This window comes from Epinephelus lanceolatus, chromosome 20 (genome assembly GCF_041903045.1).
Source record: "Epinephelus lanceolatus isolate andai-2023 chromosome 20, ASM4190304v1, whole genome shotgun sequence".
NCBI classification, from domain to species: domain Eukaryota; kingdom Metazoa; phylum Chordata; class Actinopteri; order Perciformes; family Serranidae; genus Epinephelus; species Epinephelus lanceolatus.
In genome coordinates this window covers 39,898,658-39,922,500 of record NC_135753.1, presented here as the reverse complement: position 1 = coordinate 39,922,500, position 23,843 = coordinate 39,898,658, and the positions used below count along the sequence as shown (strand labels likewise).

Genomic DNA, 23,843 nt, shown 5'->3' with positions numbered 1-23,843 from the left:
AAGAAGAAAAAAATGTCTGCAGTGTGTGATGTCACACAGCATGATGACATCACAGAATCAAAAGAGGCGTAACATGTAACACAACAGCGTCGTCCTCCAGTGTAACATATAACATATGTGTCAGTAGCCCTTTACAAACAATAACAATGACATCACAGGTCAACAACAATCATTTAGTGTCGCTGATCTCGTCCTCTGCTCTGAGGGTAAAGAGCTCCTGTTAGCTGCTAACTGCTAACAGCTGGTGTTCTTCTTCTTTGAGTTAGCAGCTAAATGCTAACAGCTGCTGCTCTCCTACAGTCCTGGAGCCGCGCCTTGTTTTCAAACTGTATGCTTTGACTAAAATGAACAATGACAGCAATATAGTCCACGATGAGCAGCGCTAAAATCAACCTGCGTAGTTGTTCCTCCATTGTGACATTAGAAAGTGTCACATTTATCTTGCAAGTGTACTCTTCTTCAACGTTTGCTTTACTTCCTGGATTTTTCCCACATGGAAATTCTGACCAATCAATAGCAGCTTTCTCACACAAGGCATTTGATCTGGTCCTCTTGTAAATGCTGCCGTGAGAACACGAACCAACTCTAGGCAATTATACAACTTTGGAACAACATGAGTCCCTGATTCAGACCAGAGGAGACGACTCTAGGGCTGACAGCAGCCTGAGACACACACACACACACACACACACACACACACACACACACACACACTGATATAAAGCCTCCTCCTTCCTCAGAGACTTTAAATCCGTCCATTCACACACACACTGAGGCTGGGTGTGTGTGTGTGAATATATTTGATGACATCGACGCCTCTTCAGTGTGATGACTCTGTGTGTGTGTGTGTGTGTGTGTGTGTGTGTGCAGCTGTCATCTCAAAGCGCTCACATTAAATAGCTGGAAGGCTCATTTTCTTTCTTTGTAACAGAAGGCACATTAAACACACACAGACACACACACACACTCGAACACACACACACACACGCTCCCCCAGGACAGTGTTAACACATCAACAAATACGAGACACAATCTGTTTAATCTGCTTCTATGAATTTGCATCTATATAACAAACTGAACACACAGAAAAACAATCTCAGTCTCACAATGACCCCACAATGACTGTGGACCACTGTTACTACTGACAGGACCACTGTTACTACTGACAGGACCACTGTTACTACTAACAGGACTACTGTTACTACTGACAGGACCACTGTTACTACTGACAGGACCACACTACTACTAACAGGACTACTGTTACTACTGACAGGACTACTGTTACTACTGACAGGACCACTGTTACTACTGACAGGACCACACTACTACTGACAGGACTACTGTTACTACTGACAGGACTACTGTTACTACTGACAGGACCACTGTTACTACTGACAGGACCACTGTTACTACTGACAGGACCACACTACTACTGACAGGACTACTGTTACTACTGACAGGACCACTGTTACTACTGACAGGACTACTGTTACTACTGACAGGACCACTGTTACTACTGACAGGACCACACTACTACTAACAGGACTACTGTTACTACTGACAGGACCACTGTTACTACTGACAGGACCACACTACTACTAACAGGACTACTGTTACTACTGACAGGACTACTGTTACTACTGACAGGACCACTGTTACTACTGACAGGACCACTGTTACTACTGACAGGACCACTGTTACTACTGACAGGACCACACTACTACTAACAGGACTACTGTTACTACTGACAGGACCACTGTTACTACTGACAGGACCACACTACTACTAACAGGACTACTGTTACTACTGACAGGACCACTGTTACTACTAACAGGACTACTGTTAGTACTGACAGGACCACTGTTACTACTGACAGGACCACACTACTACTAACAGGACTACTGTTACTACTGACAGGACCACTGTTACTACTGACAGGACCACTGTTACTACTAACAGGACTACTGTTACTACTGACAGGACCACTGTTACTACTGACAGGACCACACTACTACTAACAGGACCACTGTTACTACTGACAGGACCACACTACTACTAACAGGACTACTGTTACTACTGACAGGACTACTGTTACTACTGACAGGACCACTGTTACTACTGACAGGACCACTGTTACTACTGACAGGACCACACTACTACTAACAGGACTACTGTTACTACTGACAGGACCACTGTTACTACTGACAGGACCACACTACTACTAACAGGACTACTGTTACTACTGACAGGACCACTGTTACTACTGACAGGACTACTGTTACTACTAACAGGACTACTGTTAGTACTGACAGGACCACTGTTACTACTGACAGGACCACACTACTACTAACAGGACTACTGTTACTACTGACAGGACCACTGTTACTACTGACAGGACCACTGTTACTACTAACAGGACTACTGTTACTACTGACAGGACCACTGTTACTACTGACAGGACCACTGTTACTACTAACAGGACTACTGTTACTACTGACAGGACTACTGTTACTACTGACAGGACCACACTACTACTAACAGGACTACTGTTACTACTGACAGGACCACACTACTACTAACAGGACTACTGTTACTACTGACAGGACTACTGTTACTACTGACAGGACCACACTACTACTAACAGGACTACTGTTACTACTGACAGGACCACACTACTACTAACAGGACTACTGTTAGTCCTGACAGGACCACTGTTACTACTGACAGGACCACTGTTACTACTAACAGGACTACTGTTACTACTGACAGGACCACTGTTACTACTGACAGGACCACACTACTATTCAATTCAATTCAATTTTATTTATAAAGCCCAATATCACAAATCACAATTTGCCTCACAGGGCTTTACAGCATACGACATCCCTCTGTCCTTAAGACCCTCACAGCGGATCAGGAAAAACTCCCCAAAAAAACCCTTTAACGGGGAAAAAAAAAACGGTAGAAACCTCAGGAAGAGCAACTGAGGAGGGATCCCTCTTCCAGGACGGACAGACGTGCAATAGATGTCGTACAGAACAGATCAGCATAATAAATTAACAGTAATCCATATGACACAATGAGACAGAGAGAGAGAGAGAGAGAGAGAGAGAGATGCAGGTAATGACAGTAGCTTACAACAACATTAATGAAAGTAATAATATTATAGTTATAGTTCTGGCTACTGTGGTACAATATGTTGAAAGTATGTATTAATATCAGACAGTATACTTGTGTGACAATAGTCATATGTGTATAATAACAGTAGAAGTATGACTAATGACTAATGATGGCAGCAGCAGCAGGAGGCATCTGGCAGGACCACGGCAGCAGCACAACCACACACGTCACGCTGTCCAGGCACCGCTGTGATATGAGTTAATCTGAGAGACAGTGGAGCACAAAGGCTCCGGAGAAGAAGCCGAGTTAGTGACATCCAGAATGGCCGAGTTAGCAAGATGCAGTAATAGGATGAGAGTGAGAGAGAGAGAGAGAGAGAGAGAGAGAGAGAGAGAGAGAGAGGGAGAGAGAGGGAGCCCGGTGTATTATAGGAGGTCCTCCGGCAGACTAGGCCTAAGTCAGCCTAACTAGGGGCTGGTACAGGGCAAGCCTGAGCCAGCCCTAACTATAAGCTTTATCAAAGAGGAAAGTCTTAAGTCTAGTCTTAAATGTGGAGACGGTGTCTGCCTCCCGGACCGTAACAGGAAGATGATTCCACAGGAGAGGAGCCTGATAGCTGAAGGCTCTGGCTCCTGATCTACTTTTGGAGACTTTAGGGACCACGAGTAACCCTGCGTTCTCAGAGCGCAGTGTTCTGGTGGGATAATATGGCACTATGAGCTCTCTAAGATATGATGGAGCTTGACCATTTAGAGCTTTATAAGTTAACAGTAGGATTTTAAATTCAATTCTGGATTTTACAGGGAGCCAGTGCAGAGAAGCTAAAACAGGAGAAATATGATCTCGTTTCTTAGTTCCTGTTAGTACACGTGCTGCTGCATTCTGAATTAGCTGGAGAGTTTTTAAGGACTTACTAGAGCTACCTGATAATAGAGAGTTACAGTAATCCAGCCTTGAGGTAACAAAAGCGTGGACCAATTTTTCTGCATCTTTTCGGGTCAGGATAGGCCTAATTTTCGCAATATTACGCAGATGAAAAAATGCAGTCCGTGAGGTTTGCTTTAAATGAGAATTAAAAGACAAATCTTGATCAAATATTACTCCGAGGTTTCTTACGGTAGTGCTAGAGGCCAGAGCAATGCCATCTAGAGAAACTATGTCATCAGATAAAGAGTCTCTGAGTTGTTTGGGGCCAAGAACAATAACTTCAGTTTTGTCTGAATTTAACATCAGGAAATTGGTGCTCATCCAATTTTTTATGTCTTTAAGGCAGTTATGGAGTTTAGTTAATTGATTACTTTCTTCTGGCTTCATCGATAAATACAACTGTGTATCATCCGCATAACAATGGAAATTTATAGAGTGATTTCTAATGATGTTACCTAAAGGAAGCATATATAGAGTAAATAGGATTGGTCCGAGCACAGAACCTTGCGGAACTCCAAAACAAACTTTGGTACGTAAGGATGATTCATTACGAACGTCAACAAATTGAAAACGATCAGATAAATAAGATTTAAACCAGCTTAGTGCTGAACCTTTTAGGCCAATTAAGTGATCCAGTCTCTGCAGTAGAATTTGATGGTCAATTGTGTCAAACGCCGCACTAAGATCTAATAAAACAAGAACAGAGACGAGTCCTTTGTCTGAAGCAATCAGAAGGTCATTTGTAATTTTAACTAGAGCTGTCTCAGTGCTATGATGCACTCTAAATCCTGACTGAAATTCCTCAAATAAATTATTATCCTGGAGAAAATCACACAGCTGGTCTGCGACTACTTTCTCAAGGATCTTTGACATAAAGGGAAGATTAGATATTGGTCTATAGTTGGCTAACACCTCTGGATCCAGGGTGGACTTTTTTAGGAGAGGTTTAATTACAGCTACCTTAAAAGACTGTGGTACATAGCCTGTTAATAGGGATATATTGATCATATCTAATATATGAGTGTTAACTAAAGGAAAGACCTCCTTAAGTAGCCTAGTTGGGATGGGGTCTAAGAGACACGTTGATGATTTAGATGAAGAAATCACTGCGGTCAATTCTTGAAGAGAAATTGGGGAGAAGCAATCTAAATATATATTAGATTCTACAGCTGTGTTTGAGGTTAGATAGGTAGGCCTACCATCCGAGGGCAGGAGGTCATGAATTTTGCCTCTAATAGTTAGAATTTTGTCATTAAAAAAGCTCATAAAATCATTACTGCTAAGGGCTAAAGGAATACAAGGCTCAATAGAGCTTTGACTCTCAGTCAGCCTGGCTACAGTGCTGAAAAGAAACCTGGGGTTGTTCTTGTTTTCTTCTATTAATGCTGAGTAATAGTTTGCTCTGGCATTGCGGAGGCCCCTCTTATAAGTTTTGAGACTGTCTGTCCAGATTAAACGAGATTCTTCCAGTTTGGTTAATCGCCAATTCCTTTCAAATTTTCGCGATATTTGTTTTAACCTACGGGTTTGAGAGTTATACCAAGGAGCAAACTTTCTTTGCTTTGTTAACTTCTTTTTAAGAGGAGCTACAGAGTCGAGCGTTGTTCGCAGCGAGCCTACGGCGCTATCAACAAAATGATCAATTTGGGAGAGGTTAAAGTCGGCACGGGAAACCTCTGTTACTGAAGGTATTGGTATTGAATTTAACGACGAAGTAATCTTTTCCTTAAATTTTGTGACAGCACTATCTGATAAACATCTAGTATAGTAACTGTTGCTGAGTGGCGTGTAATCGAGTAAAAAGAAATCAAAAGTAATCAGATAATGATCTGATAGCAAGGGATTCTGTGGAAAGACTTTTAGGTTATCAATTTCAATTCCATACGTCAGAACTAGATCGAGGGTATGGTTAAAACAGTGAGTGGGTTCATGTACACCCTGACTGAAGCCAATGGAGTCTATTAATGAGATAAACGCGGTAGCCAGGGAGTCATTATCAACGTCGACATGAATGTTAAAATCGCCTACAATAATAACTTTATCTGATTTAAGAACTAAACTGGATAAAAACTCTGAGAATTCAGATACAAATTCAGAATACGGGCCAGGAGCACGGTACACTATAACAAATAAAAGTGGCTGCGAGGTTTTCCAGGTCGGATGTAAAACACTAAGAACGAGGCTTTCAAATGAATTATAATCTAGTTTAGGTTTAGGGCTGATTAACAGACTAGAGTTAAAAATGGCTGCAACTCCCCCTCCTCGGCCGCTGCCTCGAGGAATGTGGGTATTATTATGACTGGGAGGAGTGGACTCATTTAGACTAACATATTCATCTTGACACAGCCAGGTTTCAGTGAGACTGAGTAAATCAATATGATTATCTGATATTAATTCGTTTACTAACACTGCTTTAGACGATAGAGACCTGATATTTAACAGTCCGCATTTAATTCTCCTGTTTTGTCTTTCTGTCACAGAAGAGGTTTTAATTTTTATGAGGTTGTTATGCACAACTCCTCTTTGTTTAATTTTAGATTTAAATAATTTAGGTGGTCGGGGGACAGACACCGTTTGTATAAAACTATGAAAACTATGGCTGGGTAACTGAACTAGAAGCTCAGAGAGGCGTTTAGGACTGCAACTCTCTGTCCTGGTCTCAACTCTGGGTTGTCAGGGATTTAAATTACTAATAAAATTTGCCAGGTTCCTAGAAATGAGAGCAGCTCCATCCAAAGTGGGGTGAATGCCGTCTCTCCTAATAAGACCAGGTTTTCCCCAGAAAGTTTGCCAATTATTAACAAAACCCACATCGTTTGCTGGACACCACCTGGACAGCCAGCGGTTAAATGATGACATGCGGCTAAACATGTCATCACTGGTCAGATTTGGGAGGGGTCCAGAGAAAACTACGGAGTCCGACATCGTTTTTGCATATTCACACACCGAGGCAATATTAATTTTAGTGACCTCCGATTGGCGTAACCGGGTGTCATTGCCGCCGACGTGAATAACAATCTTACTGAATCTACGTTTAGCTTTAGCCAGCAGTTTTAAATTTGATTCAATGTCGCCCGCTCTGGCCCCAGGGATACATTTGACTATGGCCGCTGGTGTTGCTAACTTCACGTTCCTCAGAATAGAGCTGCCAATAACCAGAGTTTTATCCTCAGCGGGTGTGTCGCTGAGTGGGGAAAAGCGGTTGGAAACGTGAACAGGCTGGTGGTGAACCGTGGGCTTCTGCTTGGAGCTGTGCTTCTGGCGAACCGTAACCCAACCTCCCGGCTGAACGGGAGTTACCGGAGGACAGTTAGCAGAGGCTAAGGCTATGCTATGTGGCTCCGCACCGGCTACAGGGGGCTGGCTAACTACCGCAGCTTTTGAATGGTTTTCCATGGTGCGGAGCCGCGCTTCTAATTCACTAAGCCTCGCCTCCAACGCAGCAAATAAGCTACACTTATTACAATTACCACTGTCGCTAAAGGAGGCAGAGGCATAACTGAACATTTGGCACACCGGGCAAGAAAGAGCAGGAGAAGGAGAAGCCATGGCTAAGCTAAAGTAGCTAACAAGGCTAAGAGCGTGCAAACAACAGCTAAGAGATTAGCGAGAAAGTCGTAGAAAGAAGGAGAGCTATAAGTGCTTAAACAGAACCACTGTGGGTTATGACTTGAAGTAGACGTTAAAGCAGCGTTAAAGCAACTGAGGTGAGAAAGCAGGCTAGCAGAATTCACCAGAGCAGTACAGAGACGCTGTCACAGAAACACCGGAAATGACACAACTCGCTTACCGCAATACGTCAGCACGTATTACTACTAACAGGACTACTAACAGGACTACTGTTACTACTGACAGGACCACTGTTACTACTGACAGGACCACTGTTACTACTGACAGGACCACACTACTACTAACAGGACTACTGTTACTACTGACAGGACCACTGTTACTACTGACAGGACCACTGTTACTACTAACAGGACTACTGTTACTACTGACAGGACCACTGTTACTACTGACAGGACCACACTACTACTAACAGGACCACTGTTACTACTGACAGGACCACACTACTACTAACAGGACTACTGTTACTACTGACAGGACCACACTACTACTAACAGGACTACTGTTACTACTGACAGGACTACTGTTACTACTGACAGGACCACTGTTACTACTGACAGGACCACACTACTACTAACAGGACTACTGTTAGTCCTGACAGGACCACTGTTACTACTGACAGGACCACTGTTACTACTAACAGGACTACTGTTACTACTGACAGGACCACTGTTACTACTGACAGGACCACACTACTACTAACAGGACTACTGTTACTACTGACAGGACTACTGTTACTACTGACAGGACCACTGTTACTACTGACAGGACTACAGTTACTACTGACAGGACTACTGTTACTACTGACAGGACCACTGTTACTACTAACAGGACCACTGTTACTACTGACAGGACCACTGTTACTATTGACAAGACCACTGTTACTACTGACAGGACTACAGTTACTACTGACAGGACCACTGTTACTACTGACAGGACCATTGTTACTACTGACAGGACCACTGTTACTACTGACAGGACCATTGTTACTACTGACAGGACTACTGTTAGTACTGACAGGACTACTGTTACTACTGACAGGACCACTGTTCCTACTGACAGGACCACTGTTACTACTGACAGGACTACTGTTACTACTGACAGGACTACAGTTACTACTGACAGGACTACTGTTACTACTGACAGGACTACAGTTACTACTGACAGGACTACTGTTACTACTGACAGGACTACAGTTACTACTGACAGGACTACTGTTACTACTGACAGGACTACAGTTACTACTGACAGGACTACTGTTAGTACTGACAGGACCACTGTTACTACTGACAGGACTACAGTTACTACTGACAGGACTACAGTTACTACTGACATCTGTTCTAACTGGTTGTATTGACATCCCTTACAGATAAAAACCAGAGAGAGGTAGATTGTTGTTGGGCTGTCTCCACCTCCACAGGAAATGAGACAAACACACACAGTGTGAGGGTTGTGTGTGTGTGTGTGTGTGTGTGTGTGTGTGTGTGTGTGTGCGTGTGTCTGTGTGTGTGTGTGTGTGTGTGTGTGTGTGTGTGTGTGTGCAGCAGTAATTAATCATAATGTGCAGCTATTGATCGTCTGCCCTCTTTATTCTCCAGCTGCCTGATCAATAACTACAAGTCCTAAAAGTTAGAGCTCTGTTATTAACCCCTCACTGCCTGCTGCACTCATCTCAACACACACATACACACACTCACACACACACATATATATGTACTAGGGGTGTAACATTACACACACTCACCCACTCTCTCTCTCTCACACACACACACACACACACACACACACGTACTAGGGGTGTAACATTACACACAGTCATACTGAAGCGTGCGGTTCGATGCACAAACTGAACAATACGTTGAAGTTTTGAAGTTTTACTTAACATATGGAAAACAAAACTCACGACCTGACGTGTTTCTGACAGCGTGTTCAGGCCGTTCTTTGTCACTGATTTCAGCGTCGGACACCTGACACCAGAAGACAGCTGTCAATGCGGTACGGTACGCTGCTGATAACACTGGGCAGGTTGGAGGAGTCCAACAAACCCTGAACCTTCACCTGGGAGGCTGCTCTTCACTTCCTGTATGAATGTTGAACCAAACCTTGATGATTTCACTGACCATATGCCGGTATTCAACGACTTTGGAGATAGACCAGGTTGCTCGTTCAGCAGCTAACAGCAGCTAGCATTAGCATTAAGCTTACGGCTGTTTATCTGACTGTGTCACTTCACTCTTGTACTTTTCCTTCTTTTGTTTCTATATTAGTCTCTGATTTTAGATTTTTGCCCCTTGAACACTTTGTATCTTGTATATTTGAAGTATTTTGACTGATATTTAAACTCTATTGTTTGAACCCAGTGGTTGTTCTTGAAGCTTCTCTGGCAGAAGAGTTTCCTTCAGGATAAATTAGGTTCTACTGAAAGGAATTATTTCCAGCCACAATCCTTAAAAACCACAGTACATATGCAACAGGGACCCAAATACAGCGCTAGTACTGAATCAGGAGGTAAACAGGGTGACGACGAGACGTGGGTGCGTCATGTAGAGTTCCTCAGTGTGCTCGCATCATCTGAGCGGATCGGGTGTAAAGACTGGAAATAAAACTAGAAGGTTGGTTCCAGTGGTGTACGGCAGTTACAGCGGGCCCCAGTGCACGCTGTTATGAGGGGCCCTATTACGCCCTAGTTACAAGTTACGAAGCACACACACACACACACACACACACACACAGTTTTAGGTGCATATATATTTTAGCAACAGTGTGTCTTACTGCCACTTTTACATTGCATCCACTAGCAGATACTTGATATTGGACACATTAACAAACATATTATACAGGAGTCATTACATTTATTTAAGTTGACAGTTTTTTAAATAGTTTATGTAGAATAAGTTTATAATTTGTTATAGACTGACACTGTTTTGCCTTATTTGGGGCATGTATGGAAAATAGTACCATTTTTGTTTTAATGTGAGTTCTTATTTGAACACGGCTGTATTTCCAGGTGGCAGTTGGGCCCCTCCCCCCCATGGGCCCCAGTGCAACCACACTGCCTGCACTGTCTATATTTACGCCCCTGGTCGGTTCAGTTTCCTCTGAACTCAGGAGAGAAAAGAAAAGAGGTGAAGAAATGGAAGAAAAAATGAGACACAGAGAGCTGAAGAAGAAACTAGAGAAGCAGAGGAGTGCTGAAGAGGAGGTGAAGTCTTTCTGAGTCTCCAAGTCTCCAAGTCTCTGAGTCTCGGCGGTGAAGTGGTGTCCATTAGAGTCCGTAGAGATCTGACAACATTTAGCCGATGTGCTGGTGGGCCGGATTAGACCGTCATCTATGAACAGCCAGCCAATCACGGACACACACAGCTGGCAGGGCGCCTGGGTGGAGCTCTGTCTGAAGTATGTGAGGCTGAATGAAACCATCTGGTACCGATTAGGAAAATCACTCGTCTCTCTTCTTCTGTGGTTTTCTCTGTAATAGTCCTCCTGCCTGCTCTTTCCTGTGTCTCTGTAGATCCACTCAGTGTGTGTGTGTGAACGTCCTGTTAAACCTTTAAAACTTTAACGTAGCAATAAAGTTTATTCAAACAAGACGACTGCGTTTCCACGACGTCCACAAAAAAAGAAGAGCTGTGTCACACAGTGTGTATTCGTGCAGCCAACACAAAGTACAGAGAGCTGAGAACTACATGTGAAATACTACTAATGCTGCATCAACTGACTCATGCATGAATGACTGAATGAATGAATGAATGAATGACTGCAGTTCATCATATAAAGAAACATTTGCTCTTTTTTTTAAAGGTATTTTTTGTGGGCTGCTGATGTCACCTGATGTGAGATGATGTCAGAAGATAAAGACGGACTCTCTGTCTGTCACACAGAGTCTTGTTGTTCAGCACGACCAGCGCTGAGTGACCAGGAGAATGTTAACGACGCCACAGACACACTCGCAGGAAACACACGAGGCTGCGCCGATCAAAGACTCAGCAACCAGCCAAGTCATGTTTGACACAGCAGTCAGCAAAAGCACACGTCTGTCCAAACGCGGGAGGAATCGGTGCAGAAACTACAAGACCCCGACACGAAGACAGATTTAGAGCAGAAGAGTCTTGATGAAACAGAGACTGAGTACAGGAGCGAGACGACAACGAGTCTGGATAAGAAGGAAAAAAAACAGACTGAAAAGATTCTAGAAGAGAACCGTCAAAATGAGGAATAAAGGACACGGAGGAAAATCTAGACTTACAATCTCTAGACAGTGAACAAACAGGACAAAGACTTTAGACATGGAGGGAAACACAGGAGAAAACAAACTAGAAGGGAACAATAAAAAGAACTTTGGACTGGAGAATCTAGAAAACAGAAAGAACATCGATAAGGAAGAGGAAGAAAGAACTAGACAAATAATCCAGAAATAAAAGAGGCTAAACTTAGAAAGATGACACTAAAGAAACCGCACAAAGAGGGAACACAGGATGTCACCAAAGACGCATGGTGAGGAGGAAGTGGTCGTGAAGAAACCATGAAGACGCATGAGGTCAAACCACAAATCTAGAAGATCAAACTATGAAGAAGAAGATTAAACTCGACAGAAAAACAAAATTAAAGTAATGAAAACAAGAAGAACGTCACGAAGAAGGAACTAGAAGAATACAGATGAAACATATTCAGCCTCTAGACCCAAAGCCCCCCCCCCCCCCCCCCCCCACTGTTACCATGGAGACAGATGACAGAAAAGAAACTAGATAAAGAATCTAGAGAACAAAACAAAAAATGGATGGAAAAATAAAATAAAATTCAGAAACCACACACACACACAGACACACACACACACACATGCACAAAATAACTACACACAACAATGTTGTCAAAGAAGAAACACTTCAGAGAGGAATCTAGAAAATGATCTAAAAGACCTGGACTACAAAACTACACAAAGAAATCACATGAAGAAGAATCAGGAGACATAAAGGAGGGAGAGGAGGAAAGAAGGAGGGAGAGAAGGAGGAGAGAAGGACAGAAGGAGGAGGAGAAGGAAAGAAGGAGGGAGAAAAGGACAGAAGAAGGGAGAGAAGGAAAGAAGGAGGGAGAGAAGGAAAGAAGGAGGGAGAAAAGGAAAGAAGGAGGGAGAGAAGGAAAGAAGGAGGGAGAAAAGGACAGAAGGAGGGAGAGAAGGAAAGAAGGAGGGAGAGAAGGAAAGAAGGAGGGAGAAAAGGACAGAAGGAGGGAGAGAAGGACAGAAGGAGGGAGAGAAGGAAAGAAGGAGGTAGAGAGGGTATCTCACACACACACACACACACGCACAGTAATTATCAGTGTGTAAGGAGGCTGATCTAATGTGAGTGTTATTATCTGATGTCAAACACCAGCTCAGTGTGTGTGTGCGCGTGCGCGTGTGTGCGTGTGTGTGTGTGTTTAGCCTCTTGGTTAGCCGCTAGCATGTGGTGATGCTAACAACCTGCAAAACTGAACCCTCTGAGGTGATTGGACGAGAGCGGACAGACGGGCGATGACACGCAAAGCTCCCAGCAGCCCCTGGGGCTGTGTGTGTGTGTGTGTGTGTGTGTGTGTGTGTGATTGGATGTGACAGTGGACACACACATTCTGACAGACAGAAGTGGCCTGTGGTGTCAGTGGTGGCATTTAGCTGGTGACACACACACACACACACACACACACACACACACACACACACACAGACACACACACACACACAGTGAGGATGAGACAAGATGGCAGTGAAACAAAGAAACAACAGACTGTGTTTGTGTGACAGAAGATATTCGGACAGGAAGGAAACAAGGAAACGAGAAAGTAAAGAAGGAGATAGGGAAGAAGGGAAGGAGACAAAGCAAGATCAAAGGAGACATAAAAGGAAAGAAGGAGAGGAGAAGGAGAAAAAGGACTCCAGAGTGACACTAAACATTCGCACTGATGCACACTTCTGTCCTTCTTTACCTCCTCCTTTACTTCCTTTCTCCTTCTCATAATCCTCTACTTCTACACCTCCTTCGTTCCTTCTCTACCTCCTTCTTTCCTTCCTTATCTCCCTCCTTCGTTCCTTCTCTCCCTCCTTCTTTCCTTCTCTCCCTCCTCCTTTCCTTCTCTCCCTCCTTCTTTCCCTCTGTACCTCCTTCTTTCATTCTCTCCCTCCTTCTTTCCTTCTCCTCCTCCTTCTTTCCCTCTGTACCTCCTTCTTTCCTTCTTTCCCTCCTTCTCTCCCTCTTTCGTTCCTTCTCTCCCTCCTTCTTTCCTTATCTCCCTCCTCCTTTCCCTCTGTACCTCCTTTTTTCCTTCTCTCCCTCCTTCTTTCCCTCTGTACCTCCTTCTTTCTTTCCTTATCTCCCTCTTTTGTTCCTTCTCTCCCTCCTTCTTTCCTTCTCTCCCTCCTTCTTTCCTTCCTTCTCTCCCTCCTTCGTTCCTTCTCTCCCTCTTTCGTTCCTTCTCTCCCTCCTTCTTTCCTTATCTCCCTCCTCCTTTCCCTCTGTACCTCCTTTTTTCCTTCTCTCCCTCCTTTTTTCCTTCTCTCCCTCCTTCTTTCCTTCTCTACCTCCTTCTTTCCTTATCATTCTCCTTCGTTCCTTCTCTCCCTCCTCCTTTCCTTCTCTCCCTCCTTCTTTCCCTCTGTACCTCCTTCTTTCATTCTCTCCCTCCTTCTTTCCCTCTGTACCTCCTTCTTTCATTCTCTCCCTCCTTCTTTCCCTCTGTACCTCCTTTTTTCCTTCTCTCCCTCCTTGTTTCCTTCTCTCCCTCCTTCTTTCCTTCTCTACCTCCTTCTTTCCTTATCTCTCTCCTTCGTTCCTTCTCTCCCTCCTCCTTTCCTTCTCTCCCTCCTTCTTTCCCTCTGTACCTCCTTCTTTCATTCTCTCCCTCCTTCTTTCCTTCTCCTCCTCCTTCTTTCCCTCTGTACCTCCTTCTTTCTTTCTCTCCCTCCTTCGTTCCCTCTGTACCTCCTTCTTTCATTCTCTCCCTCCTTCTTTCCTTCTCCTCCTCCTTCTTTCCCTCTGTACCTCCTTCTTTCTTTCTCTCCCTCCTTCGTTCCCTCTGTACCTCCTTCTTTCATTCTCTCCCTCCTTCTTTCCTTCTCCTCCTCCTTCTTTCCCTCTGTACCTCCTTCTTTCTTTCTCTCCCTCCTTCGTTCCCTCTGTACCTCCTTTCCTTCTCTCCCTCCTTCTTTCCTTCTCTCCCTCCTTCTTTCATTTTCTACCTCTTTCTGTCCTTCTCTCCATCCTTCTTTCCTTCTCTACCTCCTTTCCTCTCCAACCAATAAAACCAATGTGAGATCTGAGAGTAAGGAGAGAAGAAGGTGAAAAAGGAAAGGAGGAGGTGTAGAAGGAAAGGAGGAGGTGTAGAAGGAGAGAGGGACGTGAAGAAGGAAAGGGGGAGGTGTAGAAGGAAAGAAGGAGGTGTAGAAGGAAAGGAGGAGGTGTAGGAGAGAGAGAGGTAAAGAAGGAAAAAAGGGGGTGTAGAAGGAGGAAGGGAGGTAGAAAAGGAGGGAAGAGGGTAGAGAAGGAGGGAAGAAGGTAGAGAAGGAGGGAATGAGGTGTAGAAGGAAAGAAGGAGGGAGAGAAGGAGGGAAGGAGGTGTAGAAGGAAAGTAGGAGGTGTAGAAGGAGGAAAGGAGGTAGAGAAGGAAGGAAGGAGCTAGAGAAGGAGGGAACGAGGTGTAGAAGGAGGAAAGGAGGTAGAGAAGGAAGGAAGGAGCTAGAGAAGGAGGGAACGAGGTGTAGAAGGAAAGAAGGAGGTAGAGAAGGAAAGAAGGGGGTGTAGAAGGAGACGATCATGTTCTCTGTATTAACGTGACCTCAGACTATAAAAAGAAACTCAGATTAGAGACAGAGTTCAACAGAGTGACTACACCCAACACACACACACACACACACATAGTAACACACACACATACATAGTAACACACACACACATAGTAACACATAGTAACACACACACACACACACACACACACACACACATAGTAACACACACACATACATAGTAACACACACACACATAGTAACACATAGTAACACACACACACATAGTAACACATAGTAACACACACACACACACATAGTAACACACACACACACACACCCAACACACACACACACATAGTAACACACACACACACACATGCACACACACACACACACACACACACATAGTAACACATACACACACACACACACACACACACACAGTAACACATACACACACACATAGTAACACACACACACACACACACACACACACAGTAACACATACACACTCACACACACACACACAGTAACACACTCCTGCTTTACTTTTAAGGGCATCAAACTTTGAATGTGTGTTTGTGAAGGTATGTGAAGTGTATATATATTTACTGTGTGTGTGTGTGTGTGTGTGTGTGTGTGCGTGCGTGTGTGTGTGCATGTGTGTGTGTGTGTGTGTGCGTGTGTGTAAACTGTGATCTCCAGCAGGAAAAGTAACTGGGCGCTAACAGCATTAGCGTTAGCACAGCGAGCTAACTTGCCTCAGGCCAAATATGAATAATGCAGCAGTCAGCCCAGCGCCTCTGGGTTGGTGTGTGTGTGTGTGTGTGTGTGTGTGTGTGTGTGTGTGTGTGTGTGTGTGTGTGTTGTGCTATCAGTGTTATCAGGCTGTACTGGAGGCTGTCTCTATATGACGGTATTAGAATAATATGCTAATTACTAATAATTACCCTGTAACATACACACTCAGATTAAACCCCCCCCCCCCCACACACACACACACACACACACCTCACTCCCAAGTCTCTCCCCCCTCCTCCTCCTCCCTCTGGGCTGGAACTCCTCCTGGCAAGGACAAGGAGGAGGAAGAGGAGGAGGAGGAGGAGGAGGAGGAGGAGAAGGAGGAGCAGGAGGAGGAGGAGAAGGAGGAGGAGAAGGAGGAGGAGGAGGAGGAGGAGAAGGAGGAGGAGGAGGAGGAGGAGACCTGCAGGACACAACATGTCTGCAGTGACATGAAAACATGTCAGACGGCTGAACGACGACGCTCACACACACACAACAGTCAGAAACAACTGATGGGAACCTCTGCAAACTGCCCAAAAAATACACAAAAAGTACACATTTACTCAAAATGGCTGACTTCCTGTTGGGTTAAGGGCATGTAAATGGAAGCAGCTTTGGGGGCTCTGTTGCTGGAATTTTGTAGGGGGCGCTACTGAGGCATTTTGTGACACCCATTAATCAGGCTCATATCAGATGTTAATATTCACCAGTTTACATGTGTGTGCAAGGTTTCGTGAGTTTTCGAGCCTGTAAATCTTAAAAAAAAAATGCGCTTCTGTTCGGAGAAAAATTCAAGAGGGCCTCGGCGCGCCTGCGGTCGGTGCTCGGGCTCTAAAGACTCGATGACAGAGATTCTGACTGCTGGAGGCAGAACTTCAGTGTGAGAACATGTATGTTCATGTACTAAAGATGAAACAGCTCACAGATTAATTTGGGGACGACTTGGAGAGGAGGAGCCTGAAGAGTGCGAATCTTTGCAGATATGACACAGAATTTACTGATTATTAAGATACCAGACTGTTCTGGATCCATGTTGTCAACTTTATTTTATTCATAAGAAAATCTGGTCAAAATTAATTTCCTGCACTTCATGACAGAATTTCTCCAACACCTTATCTTCAGTTCAGCATTATGTTTGCTTTTTTTTTTTTGTCTATGTACCTGTTTCCATGGAAACGTCGTTAAACCCGAACACTGGAGCAAAAGGTGCAGAACCGTTTCAGGATTTAGATCTGACACACTGGTTTGTTTCTTTTATTTACAGTAGATCTGTTTTTTTCTTCCAGCACTGACAACACTGACTTTTTACTTTCACAAGAAAATAATTAAAAACTTTTTACTGTGCACACAAACAACAGCGTGGCGCTCCTGAAGAACAGACCTACCAGGAACAGAAGCAGGAAGTGTTCCCCTCACACCTGAAGAAGAACACACAGACAGAGGGAGCAGAGCAGCAGCTGATGGTTCGTACTGTTTAAAGCTGAGAAGTGAAACCAGCAGCAGCTGCAGGCCATGTTAATGTGTGTGTGTGGACAGCCAGCGGAGGTGTGAGTGTCTCCGTGTGTCCGCTGTCCGTCCTCATCAGCCACACTGTCAACTCATCACCCAAAGGACACCAGCTGTCACCCTGTCTTACGTCCAGTTTCAGGCCCCGCCTCAGTCCACAGTGAACCACATCAAATCTGTCAGTCAACATGGCCACCGTTCCTTCCACGAACCTCCCTGCTGTCCACGTGTGAGGGAAACAGTCTGTAATGTGGTACTCAGTATCCCACAATCCACTGCAGGTTGCTCATTGTTTAATATTTAGTACGTCACTGCTGGAAAGAAGCTCTTAATAAAACTGGACTGTCAAAGACAGAAAATACTTTTTTCAGAACGTTCTTTCAGTCAAAATAAATTAAAAAAGGAACCAAACTGTGGATTTAAAATGTGTGTTTCTGGACAAACGCCTTGTTCTTACATATTTAAAATCACTCAGGTTCTGATGTTGAACCTTAACAGAAACATCACAGTTCTCCTGTTCTGCCAGATTGTCCTGTGGCATCCCACAGGATGTTGTTTTAGGTCCTCAACTGTTTTCTATTTGACCTCACTGATTTCAGCCTCTACTACGGTACCACTGTGAAACTGTAACTGTTGCCATGGCTACCACTGATTTACTGATGTCGCCCTGCCACATTATCAACACCAACCACCACATACTGGTCTTCTTTACATTGCTGTTTAAAATCTGATAAAATAAATGTGTGGGAAAATGTGCTGCTTTGGATCTGATGCAGCCGTCTCTTTGTAGCCTCGCTCAACGTCCCGCCCACAGCACATCTGATTGGTTACATGTCAGGAGTGATAGCCTATCAACAGTGAAGGTAGCTGATGGAGAGGAACCCTGGAGCATTGTGTTGTACGTAAGGCAGCAGATATTACTGAGGGTGTAATAAACATCCCGGTGTGAGACGGAAACAGAGATGTGACAAGATGATCGTAGTTTATAAAAACGACCGCAGTGACAATGGCGACATTTCACACACCAGGCTAGAAGACACACACAAGTCTGTGATGATGGAACTACATTAATGAGCACTTTCACAACACAGATTAGTTTTTCGACTAACGGAAGTGCAGGGGCCTCGAGGACCACTCAACCCCTTCACTTCTGGCGGTGCCCCCAGGCAATCGCCTTGTTGTTTACAAATAATTCCAGGTAGAAAACCGGCAGAGTTTAGCTATACATATATATACAGTACAGGCCAAAAGTTTGGACACACCTTCTCATTCAATGCGTTTTCTTTATTTTCATGACTATTTACATTGTAGATTCTCACTGAAGGCATCAAAACTATGAATGAACACATGTGGAGTTATGTACTTAACAAAAAAAGGTGAAATAACTGAAAACATGTTTTATATTCTAGTTTCTTCAAAATAGCCACCCTTTGCTCTGATTACTGCTTTGCACACTCTTGGCATTCTCTCCATGAGCTTCAAGAGGTAGTCACCTGAAATGGTTTCCACTTCACAGGTGTGCCTTATCAGGGTTAATTAGTGGAATTTCTTGCTTTATCAATGGGGTTGGGACCATCAGTTGTGTTGTGCAGAAGTCAGGTTAATACACAGCCGACAGCCCTATTGGACAACTGTTAAAATTCATATTATGGCAAGAACCAATCAGCTAACTAAAGAAAAACCAGTGGCCATCATTACTTTAAGAAATGAAGGTCAGTCAGTCCGGAAAATTGCAAAAACTTTAAATGTGTCCCCAAGTGGAGTCGCAAAAACCATCAAGCGCTACAACCAAACTGGCACACATGAGGACCGACCCAGGAAAGGAAGACCAAGAGTCACCTCTGCTTCTGAGGATAAGTTCATCCGAGTCACCAGCCTCAGAAATGGCAAGTTAACAGCAGCTCAGATCAGAGACCAGATGAATGCCACACAGAGTTCTAGCAGCAGACCCATCTCTAGAACAACTGTTAAGAGGAGACTGCGCCAATCAGGCCTTCATGGTCAAATAGCTGCTAGGAAACCACTGCTAAGGAGAGGCAACAAGCAGAAGAGATTTGTTTGGGCCAAGAAACACAAGGAATGGACATTAGACCAGTGGAAATCTGTGCTTTGGTCTGATGAGTCCAAATTTGAGATCTTTGGTTCCAACCGCCGTGTCTTTGTGAGACGCAGAAAAGGTGAACGGATGGTTTCCACATGCCTGGTTCCCACTGTGAAGCATGGAGGAGGAGGTGTGATGGTGTGGGGGTGTTTTGCTGGTGACACTGTTGGGGATTTATTCAAAATTGAAGGCACGCTGAACCAGCATGGCTACCACAGCATCCTGCAGCGACATGCCATCCCATCCGGTTTGCGTTTAGTTGGACGATCATTTATTTTTCAACAGGACAATGACCCCAAACACACCTCCAGGCTGTGTAAGGGCTATTTGACCAAGAAGGAGAGTGATGGAGTGCTGCGGCAGATGACCTGGCCTCCACAGTCACCGGACCTGAACCCAATCGAGATGGTTTGGGGTGAGCTGGACCGCAGAGTGAAGGCAAAGGGGCCAACAAGTGCTAAACACCTCTGGGAACTCCTTCAAGACTGTTGGAAAACCATTTCAGGTGACTACCTCTTGAAGCTCATGGAGAGAATGCCAAGAGTGTGCAAAGCAGTAATCAGAGCAAAGGGTGGCTATTTTGAAGAAACTAGAATATAAAACATGTTTTCAGTTATTTCACCTTTTTTTGTTAAGTACATAACTCCACATGTGTTCATTCATAGTTTTGATGCCTTCAGTGAGAATCTACAATGTAAATAGTCATGAAAATAAAGAAAACGCATTAAATGAGAAGGTGTGTCCAAACTTTTGGCCTGTACTGTATATATATATATGTATATGTCACATTTTCCACGTCACTATATCACCGTTTAGACTAATCTGATGTTTGTAAAGTCTATAAACACAATGATTGAACAAACGTTACTATTTCTGTGTGCACGTTTTGTAATTAATAGCATGGTTATCGTAGATTAGCTGGGCTAACCGTTAGCTGTTAGCCGTTAGCGGTGTCTGTAACTCAGTAACTCAATAAACGGTCCGTGAAAAAAAAAAAATTTCCAGCGGATATCTTAGTTACAACATGATTGAGCTAGCAAAGCAGTTTTGTGTTGCTATGTGTGGTATTTATTCAGTTATGGGAAATCACGATGTCTAGAAAGCATCAGTGGCTGCAGCTGACAGGGACAGCTAACAGCAGCAGCAAAGCTAACATCAGGACGTCATCTGTTAAAAGCCTCCTGTTGTCGGATACGACATGAAACTACTCCAGTTAGCTCAATCATGTTGTAACTAAGACATCCGCTGGAAAAAATATTTTTTTCATGTTGACGAGACAGCGTTTTGGGTGGACCGGTAGCCATGGACACGGAGCTTTCTGTTTCTGTAGGTACACATTTCCTGGGGACACCTGCACGTCTCGGCCCCACCCCCTCAATTGTGATTGGCTAAAGCGCAGCATCATTCAAACTCAAAGCTCTGCTCTAACGTTGCAACATTACCGTATGTATTATGTTGGTAGCTGAGCTCTTCTTTTTCTGTTTAATGGTGGGTGGCTTGAGGTGTATAGGAGATTTAATTATAACAAACATTTGTTATCTGCCATGAAGGAGTAGATAATTATTGTTTTTGATTTATCGCCCAGCCCTACTGACATCCGACCAGTACAAGATGACTGTTACTATAGTTACCACACAGACAGACAGACAGACAGGTTTGTAAAGGAGGGTGAATCTTAATTAAAAAATGAAAATGATCCAGAGTCAACAGATGGGCATCTTTAAACACACACAGGATTTCTAAGGAAAGAGATTAGGACGAATCATAAACTAGAATCATGTCAGATTAAACTCTGCGTGCTCCAGATAAGAAACCAGGAAATCAAAAGGAAGAAAAGATGTGTGGCTCTTAATCTGTCTGACACTGACATCAGTATCACAGGGGGATTGTGGGACTGCACCGAGGCATGCTGGGTACTTTGTTCTAAAAATGTGTCGGATGCCACAGAGAGGTGAATATTAATGCTTGTATGATCAGAAGACATAAAACACAAACAGTTGTCAAAAGATTCATTTGACCAAAAGCGTGATGAGACTGCTGATCAGACCACCAAGCTGTCTCTGCTCACAGAAAAAGACGAAGGATGATAATAAGGAGACAAAGAAGAAGACGAGTGAGCACAAAGAGAAAGTGAAGCAGTAAAACAGAGAGAGACATTTAGAGGACTTTTTCTGTCCTGCTGACTCATCATAAATCTGTGTGTGTGTGTGTGTGTGCTGCAGTGATCAATACAGCAGCAGATTGTCTGGTTCTCAGGTGTCCACTTTTCCTAAAGCTCACTAAATCTTATTCCACTTCTTTCAACATCTGACTCAGCGAGCCCTTATCTCCAAAACAAGAGCTCCCAGCACCACTTCCTGCCCATGATTAACAATAATTTAAATCCAAATACATAAACACCAAAAACGTTGACGTCTTCAGGTGTGTTGTTTTGTCCAAAAGATGAAGCTTCATCTCCAGAACAGGCTTTTCTCACAAACTGCTTGTAGGTTTTACTATGAAAAGCAATACACCCAAATTCGTATATATCTCCCATATTTTGAAAGGCTGCGATCATGTGACCAATGAGCTGACGACAGTAATCAAGGAAACAGTCCTGAGCCGTCTTGTTAGCAGGCAGGTTGGGGTGGACACATCACAAAAACACGAGACGTTCGCCAGGGACTTTGCCCCGGAGTCACATGTTCAGACCTGTCTAAACTTTGAGTCATTTTAAGGTAAATCCTCACCGTGTTTGTGTTCCTAACCCTAACCTAAGTAACTGTGCTTAAATATGTAACTGTACTTTCAGGGCATAACTGTACATTCAGGACGTGACTGTACGTTCAGGACGTAACTGTACATTCAGGACCTAACTGTATGTTCAGGACGTAACTGTACGTTCAGGATGTAACTGTATGTTCAGGACGTAACTGTACGTCAAGGACGTAACTGTACATTCAGGACGTAACTGTACATTCAGGACGTAACTGTATGTTCAGGACATAACTGTACGTTCAGGATGTAACTGTATGTTCATGACGTAACTGTACGTCAAGGATGTAACTGCACATACAGGACGTAACTGCACGTTCAGGATGTAACTGTACATTCAGGACGTAACTGTACATTAAGGACGTAACTGCACGTTCAGGACGTAACTGTACATTCAGGACATAACTGTACATTAAGGACGTGACTGTACGTTCAGGACGTAACTGTACATTCAGGATGTAACTGTATGTTCAGGATGTAACTGTAAATCCAGGACGTAACTATATGTTCAAGACGTAACTGTACGTTCAAGATGTAACTGTAAGTTCAGGATGTAACTGTACGTTCAGGATGTAACTGTATGTTCAGGACGTAACTGTACGTTCAAGATGTAACTGCACGTTCAGGACGTAACTATTTTCAGGATGTAACTGTACGTCAAGGACGTAACTGTACATTCAGGACGTAACTGTACATTCAGGACATAACTGTACATTCAGGATGTAACTGTACATTAAGGACGTAACCGTATGTTCAGGACGTAACTGTATGTTCAGGATGTAACTGCACGTTCAGGACGTAAATGTACATTCAGAACGTAACTGTACATTAAGGACGTAACTGTATGTTCAGGACGTAACTGTACGTCAAGGACATAACTGTACATTCAGGACGTAACTGTACGTCAAGGATGTAACTCTATGTTCAGTACATAACTGTACGTTCAGGACGTAACTGTACGTCAAGGACATAACTGTACATTCAGGACATAACTGTATGTTCAGGATGTAACTGTACATTCAGGACGTAACTGCACGTTCAGGACGTAACTGTACATTCAGGATGTAACTGTATATTCAAGACGTAACTGTACGTTCAGGATGTAACTGTACATACAGGACGTAACTGTACATTCAGGACATAACTGTACATTCAGGATGTAACTGTATGTCAAGGATGTAACTGTACATTCAGGACATAACTGTACGTTCAGGACGTAAATGTATATTCAGGACGTAACTGTACATTAAGAACGTAACTGTACGTCAAGGA

General features: G+C 43.8%; 1 protein-coding gene across 10 annotated transcripts in view; it reads right to left on the bottom strand.

Moving 5' to 3' along the window:
• LOC117264970 (receptor-type tyrosine-protein phosphatase mu-like) overlaps window positions 1-23,843 on the bottom strand; it is a 259,756-nt gene that overhangs the window by 203,432 nt on the left and 32,481 nt on the right. The gene's annotated exons all lie outside the window — the stretch shown is intronic.